General features: G+C 39.1%; 1 long non-coding RNA gene across 1 annotated transcript; it reads right to left on the bottom strand.

The window, feature by feature from the left end:
- Positions 1-1,035: 1,035 nt before the first annotated feature.
- LOC114484328 (uncharacterized) lies at positions 1,036-3,562 on the bottom strand. The gene is made up of 4 exons (XR_003677065.1): positions 2,809-3,562; positions 2,037-2,276; positions 1,875-1,940; positions 1,036-1,101 (listed from the first exon to the last, which is right to left on the bottom strand). It is a non-coding gene; the product is annotated as an uncharacterized lncRNA (long non-coding RNA).
- Positions 3,563-6,060: the final 2,498 nt, after the last annotated feature.

Here is a 6,060-nt window from a genome sequence, read left to right as displayed (position 1 = left end):
TGTGTGTTTTTGTGTGTATGTGTGTGCTTGTGTGCTTGTATGTGTGCATTTTTGTGTATGTGTGTGTTTGTGTGTAGGTGGGTGTGTGTATTTGTGTGTGTGTGTGTGTGTGTAAACACATTTACGTAGTCCGCAGGGCCCTTTGAAATGTGAGCTTGCTCTGCATATTACCGTCAGTTCCTTTTGAAGGATCTAGAACTTTTGGAGCCAACCTTGAAATGTGAGATTATGTGCCCAAGTGTACCAATTACCAGAGTTTATTGCTTTTAGATTAATATTACATATTGTCTTTCCTTCTCTTCATTTTAAAATAAAGTAACTGCATTATAGATGAGGCAAATGAAAGGAATTACACTAGAATCTTGTGAATTGCAACTTTTTTTCATTTTCCAAATAGATAAGGTATCTTCTACCCAACAAATCTCCTAAAACCGCTAGGTGTGCCGTGGTTTGGTGACACACAGAAAGGATGAGGTCGATGTTATCAATACTGGTTATTAGCACTTAGTGGCCTTCAGATGCCTGATTCATGGCCATATAGGGACCTGGACAAAGCTAACTTAGGAAAACACTAAACTTGTAGGTGAAACATCTCTAGAGCTTCAAACAAGACCACCACTAGCAGCAAACAATAATGGCTATGTTCTTTTCTGATCTGAGTTCAAAAGAACGTTTCTGGGTGTGTGGCATATGGTCTAGTTTCAGGCATAACAGGTATGTTGATCACACAGGCACTTTGCTATGGCTCTTACGGGGTTTCCGGTTCCAAGTGGGCAAAATTTGCTTTCCGCCTCCATTTATTTTGGTGTCATGGACCACTGAGGTCAGGTATCTCGCCTCATCTACTCATCAAGGCTTTCAAGTCTGTATCAGCAAAAGTAGGGATGCATTATTGTCTTGGCTCAGTCAGTTGGAAACGCCTCTAGCACCCGAGTGGCCAACTCTGCCAAATGCAGCTTCTACTTCATTCCTGCACGAAGGTGTCTGTAAAGTCACTGGAGACTTTTTGTTTTTTTCCCTTTCAAGGTCCCAACTATACTTTTATCTTTGTCCCATTTATTCCAGATTTATTGCTTGCAAATGTTGCTCTGGGTATGCCATCTTTGATTAAAAGAGAAGAAATAGCCCGTTTAAGAATATCTTTAGAGATGAATCTAAAAAATGCATTCAGTATTATTTTTACCATGGCTAAAGCAGTTATATTTATATAGCAGATGAAAATGCAGGGAGTCTTGGCCTGGAAACACAGGCTATTTGCACAAAGCAGAAAATGTTTCTTCTTCTTCTTCTTCTTCTTTTTTTAAATATTAAAATGTGAACATTTCTTGCCTGATTCATGGCTCTGCTATTGAGCTGTGTATGGTTCAGTTAAGACAAAATGTATGCTTATTGTTCTTTTATATATCAGTTAATAAAAAATTAAGCCCATTAGGACTATAGCATCTAGACAAGAGAGGATGATATTTTTTTAATGTCACACTCAAAACCACATCTCTTTTAATCAACATCTGCTCTCTGTTAAGCTGCCTATAAAATCTGGTGCCCTGTTGACAGTAGAAGATGAAAACAAACAAACAGGAAAACTACAAAAGCATGGTATTAACATCAAAGTAGAATACCCCAGCTCTCTTTCTTTGGCATGTAAAAAACGTCTTTATTTTGACCCTAAACAATTGGATTTTCTCCCCACCAATCTTGATTTTGGAGCTCTGGATTCAGAAGACTTTCATGTGAACTGAAACATGAGAGTAACGGGGACTGAGGGTGAGCAAGGAGCTGTTTGAACATATTAAACCATTTGCCATTGTAAAAGCTCTTATATTGTTGAGGACAGTCAGAAAACAGCACTACATTTGCTTGTGGATTAAACTTACGCTCTTTAGTCGTAATGACAGGTACCACGTAGGAGGCGAAGTGATCCCTGCTGTAGCCTTATAACCCTGAAAATAAAGCAGTTCGAAGGTTTGTGATTATGGAGAATGAAAGAGAGGTCGCTTGGATTTTCTGTGGATACTGGAAGTTTGGAATATCATTACCTTTTTTTGTTTTTCATTGAGAATGGCGATCTAGAGTTGTTTTAATACTTCATGACCAACTCTTTGTCTATATCTGAAATGAAATAAAATTAATGCATGGGATGTCTCACTTTAGAGGACGTGTCCACTCTGCACCGATTGCGACTATTACAAAAAATGTATATACTGGTTAATGCCTTACGTGGAGTGGGCTGCTGATTGAGGGATTCTTATATGATGGATGGCAGGATAAATTAGCCACTGAAGAGAAGAACACATAGTGAGTATTGTTTTGTTGTTAAAAAATATTTTCTTTCACTTAGCAAAGCAAAATAAGTCTCAGACAGAGAAAAGACAAACACTGTATGATATCACTTACATGTGGAATCTAAAACATACAATAAACTAGTGAACATAACAAAAAAAAAAAAAAAGAAGCAGACTCACTGATATAGAGAACAAGCTAGTGGTTACCAGTGTGGGGAGGGCAGTAGGGGGGGGTCATAAAGGGTCAGGGGAGGAAAGAGGTACAAACTATGAGGTATAAAATAAGCTGCAAGGATAAATTGTACAACATGGGGAATATAGCCAATATGTTGTAATAACTATACATGGAGTATAACCTTCAAAAATTGTGAGTCACTATATTCTACACCTGTAACTTATATAATATTGTACAGCAACTATACTTCAATTAAAATAAATAAATACATACATATTTTGTAAGAATTTTATGTATTGATAACTTTGCATTTCACTCTCTGCTGATAGGGTTTTATTCAACTGTCTGTACCTGCAAGCATTCACTGTAAGTTCTGCTGGAATCCAGGGTTATTCCAGATGTGTTCTTGGGAATCACTAAATCCAAAGACAATTCTGTCTCTCTTTGTAAGTTCTTCCAAGTCTCTTCTGTAAAGATTTCTCTAGATTGTCCACAGGAAGGCTGTGGTGAACTTGGGTTTTTAGTATCTTTTTTGTTCGAAGAAACCCATGAAAGCTTCCGGGAGGAGAGTGAGGGATCCATTAAAAAAGAGCACAGATTTTAGATGCCGCTCCCCAAACCTTTCCTTCTTTCGTGCATTTCCTTTCTTTTGTGCAAATGAAACTTGCTCTTCATACCCACCTAAGTGACTCTGGATTTCCTATTATAGGCGTGGGCTTGAGAGAGAGCTGTGGAAGAGGAGAATTTTCGAGGCTAGGGGCTATAGTCAGGAAAACCAGAGAAGGATGGAAACCCTCAGATTTGTAGAAAAGGGGGAATGTGGTACAGCAGGTGGTTGGAAGGTCGAAGGCATTGTGTTGTTTTCTTCATGTATTTCTTGGATTTCACCCTTGATCTGGACACTACTGGACCAATCATATAATTTAGTTACTTGACCAGACCGATTTGGGGTGTCCAGCTTAGGGCCAGTGTGCGTCCAGTTGTGATGCTATTGGAACAGAGACTGTCGGCAGAGAAGCGGGACAAGCATTTCACAGAGCCTCAGTCACCGGTATGGAACCTATAAAAGTCACCTGTTAGAGCTATGGCTATAACTAAACCAACGGCACCGATCCTTTGGGGTTTTTCAGCTACTTCTTGAAATCACTGACCTCGAAGTTTATAGACTTCGGGTGCCCTGGCCTCACGCTTCAGCGGCTGCATTTACTTGGTCAAGGAGGACAATTCTGAGGAGCCACCCAGCTACACAGAAGGACGCTTTTGGTGAGGTGCTTATTTTCAGATCTTTCTTTTTCATGGAAAGCTCCAAGTTTGAAAACAGAGGAGATTATTTTACTGTAGCTTTTTTTTTTATCATAAAAAAGGAATTTAGTCCTTTTAAGACCACTATATTGCTATAAAGATAAAGATGTAGATAAAACTAGATCTGTAGATAGTGGGGACCTAACTGTGAAAGCTATCCAAGCCCTATTAACCTGTTCACATACATACAAACCCAGACACTGCCCAGCTTTTCTGCAAATTATTCAGATTATGCAATTCCTCATTAAGGAAGGTTCAGGAATACTTGAAATAAGCATGAATAACAAAAATCTCCTGGTGAGATAGAACCACTTATGTCTCACTCATGAAACCAATTTAATCTTTCTAATAGTCTATTTCTCTTCACTTGTTTCTCTCTTGTGCTTGCCTGAATTCCTGTCTTCGCTTCTTTCTCTTTATGTATTTTTTTCTACTTCTCTTTTTCTTGGTTCTCATTAATTAAACAAGAGCTGTTAGGTAGCTACAGAATGCATGAAGTTCAATTCCAGCTTCACAATTCATATTCCGAAGATAGAAACAATAGCAATTTTTTATGGGTGAACATTGTAAAGTAAAATGCTAAATTGATGCATTATATGTAGAGTGAGACAGACTGTAAATTGTATTCTAAGAATTCTTTCTCATTTCTCTCTCTCTATCTCTATATCTATCTATATATCCACATATATACATATAATATGTTGATAAACCTATGCAGGATGATAGCATTCAATGGGTAAGACTACCCAAGAGTTTTTCCCACTTGATGGTACTAGAATAAGCCCTTTTCTAAGGTAATCTATTTCCCTTCATGCTATTTAAAAATAAAGCAAGGTACATTTTTACATTATGCACGCGGAGGCAATATTCAGCTGGCTGCTTAAGATTCAGAGGGGATTTCTGTGATCCGCCCTGTCCTTGCTGCCCCTGCCCTCTCCCTGCAGTACAAGAAAACACTGTTATTTACCCTGGGACACAGGTGACTGAACTTATAAAAATCACTACAAGACAAGATGTATTGAGGCCTGGCGTGGAATGACAAATTCTGGTGAGGTTCACCAAGAAGAGACATATTGATTCTTAAATGATTAATAAGGAGAATATAATTGTATTTCATTAAGATGGATGGGATTTCATTTAGTCTGTCTTCTCCCTTTCCACTTCAGATGCGAGAGGAAATCAAGTCATCATCAATGGCACCTCGTGTTAGCCTGCCATGGCAACAAGCTCATTGATTGAGTCAAAGAACTTTCAAATGCACTGGCTGGTCTTTAATGGGTTGCTGAAAGCACAGATAACACGGCCAAGGGAGCCGACTCAGTCAGAGAAAGAACGGAAATTCACAGACGGATTTCTCAATGGTTCCTAACAGACTTAAGCACTCTTATAAATCTCAGACTAGGGCGCAAAATGATATCTCGGTCCTTCATTTGGGAGGGAGGCGAATTTGCCCTGTAGCGTAATCAAGTCTCTGGATTAGCAGGGCACTCTGCACTAGGATTTTACTCTAGTAAATTACACGGATACAATATTAACAGTTAAGCTGTTTTGTAAGTGCTGGACATTTTGTTTCTTTTTTTGCCTAATCTCAATTATTGTTCTAAACCTCCCTCAGCGCTGCGTACTATCACCATTTTACTGATGAGAAGGTTGAGGTTCGGAGTGACTTCCATCTAAAAAGGATCAGATTCCGGTTTGAACTCATTATACTCTGATCCTGTTGTTAAAGTAACTCTTAGTTTTCTTACATAGCACTTTTTGTTTATTGAGAAAACAAGCTAAGGGCAGCAACATCGTGGTTAATGGGTGTACTCTGAAGCCAGACTCTCAGGGACAAAGGCCAGCTCCACCCTTAATAGCTATATAAACTGGTGAGTTATTTAACCTACTAAGCCTCAGTTTCCTCATCTGTATAATGGGGTTGTCGTAGGTAAAGAGCTGTGAATGCAGCGTCTCAACAGTGTATAGTAAGTGTGCAAGATGTACAGACACATGCCTGGGTTTGAGTTCTGCCCTTTTGCAATGGCAGATACCCAAGAGGACAACAAGGTCCCCTGTGACAGCACATTCCACACCTAGCTTTCCCCGATGCAAAGCAAGTTCTGAGACCAAGTTCAACGTCAGTGTGCAGAGGAAATATATTCTGTCCATTACAGGCAGGGTCTTGAAAATATTTGCTGAACAATAACTTAAACTGTTGGGTTGCTTAACTACTGCAGGACTTGTTTTTGTCTTCTGTAAAAGAAAATTTAAAAATAGTAACCATCGCCGCGTGTTGTGACCCACGTGTGAGAACAGCTC

This window comes from Physeter macrocephalus, chromosome 18 (genome assembly GCF_002837175.3).
Source record: "Physeter macrocephalus isolate SW-GA chromosome 18, ASM283717v5, whole genome shotgun sequence".
Lineage (NCBI taxonomy): Eukaryota > Metazoa > Chordata > Mammalia > Artiodactyla > Physeteridae > Physeter > Physeter macrocephalus.
Note: the sequence above shows the minus strand (reverse complement) of the source record. Positions and strands in the feature narration are given on the sequence as shown.